This window comes from Myotis davidii, unplaced genomic scaffold, assembly GCF_000327345.1.
Source record: "Myotis davidii unplaced genomic scaffold, ASM32734v1 scaffold100, whole genome shotgun sequence".
Classification (NCBI taxonomy): domain Eukaryota; kingdom Metazoa; phylum Chordata; class Mammalia; order Chiroptera; family Vespertilionidae; genus Myotis; species Myotis davidii.
The window spans coordinates 901894-903645 of NW_006292691.1; positions in this window are offsets into that span (position 1 = coordinate 901894).

Consider the following 1752-nt stretch of genomic DNA (forward strand, 5'->3'; position numbering starts at 1 on the left):
TAGATGGAGGGCTGTTGGAGACCCAGGCAGTTCCTCTTAAAGGGCCCACTCAGGGACTTACTTGGACTCACTCCCTCTGAGCTTCAGTGCTGGGGCAACAGCTCAAAAGGCACCAGAGACAAAAGGGGGGTGGAACTGAATTATCTGGCATCAGGTGAGAGCGGAGGGGGGGCAGCTTTCTCCCAGACAAAAGTGCTGGCAGAGGCCATTGTTCCTTTGATAAACTCTCCCCTCACAGAACTAGCAGGTCGGTGCCATATCTGAGTATCTCTCAACCTGGCTAACACTGATTGTTCTGCCCTGGTGATTCCCTGAGACCCCGCTCCACCCAACTTTCAGGCCCACCTAAGCTGTTTCCAATGGTTTTACCATACAAATGGCCTGTCTTGGCTCAAGCTTCCTAAAATCTCTCAAACAAGAAGCATCTGCCTTTAGTGTGCCCTGTACCTCTCATTATGTGGTCCCAGGCCCAGCACTAGCAGCAGCCAGCCTTGGTTCACAGCTTGGCCTCTTCTGGGTACCTCCAGGTCCAGGATAAGTAGCAGCCATCTGCAGATTGCTTAGTAGCTCATGGCGAGTGGCCCTGGGTGGAACATAGGCAATGGCTGACCTTGGCCTGCACTTCCCAGGAGGCCCCAGAGCCAGCACACCCAGTGGACAGCTTCAGAGCACATCAATGCACCCAACCACCTCCACAAGCAACATACTTAAGGAGTGGACTAAGGGGGCACCAGAGTCCTACTGAAGTAAGTCCTGCTATGTGGGGTGGGTCCCTGCACAGTTGATCCTCTAGGGTGGTCAGAGATTGGTGATCGATGGTCATAGCTAGTCCTTGAAGCTGGTCAGCCTGGGGGTAAATCCATTCCATTGATGTGCCAACAGCAATCAAAGCTCAACTACAGGAGGAAGCTGTACACAGCCCACACAGGGGCTGGCAGGGGAGGGGGCACACCTGGAGTACCCAGTTTGGGTGAAAGGAGAGGCTGTGCCACTGGACCCTGCAGGACACCTATTGCATCAGGCCACTCCACCAAGCCTGGGAAAAGCAGCAGCTCTACCTAATACATAGAAACAAACCCAGGGAGGCTGCCAAAATGAGGAGACAAAAAAAGTGTCACAAATGAAAGACAGGACAGAACTCCAGGAAAAGAACTAAACAAAATGGAAACAAGCAATCTACTAGATGTAGAGTTCAGAACACTGATGTAAGGATACTCAATGAACTTAGTGGAAATTTCAACAGCATAAAAAAGGACCAGTCAGAAGTGAAAGATACACTAACTGAAATGAAGAATAATTTACAGGGAATCAACAGCAGAGTAGATGAAGTTGAGAATTAATATTTGGAATATAAGGGAACAAAAAACACCAAATCAGAACAACAAAAAGGAAAAAGAATAAACGAAAAATGAGGATAGCATAAGGAACTTCTGGGACAACAAGTGCACCAACATCACATCATGGGGGTATAAGAAGGAGAGGAGGGAGAGCAAGAAATTGAAAACCTACTTGAAAAAACAAACAGAAAACTTCCCTAACTTGGTGAAGGAAACAGACATACAAGTCTAAGAAGTACAGAGAGTCCCAAACAAGAGGAACCCAAAGAGGCTGACACCAAGACACATCATAATTAAAATGCCAAGGGTTAAAGACAAAGAGAGAATCTTAAAAGCAGTAAGAGAAAAACGGTTTCCTAGCTACAAGGGAGTACCCATACGACTGTCAGCTGATTTCTCAACAGAAACCATTGAG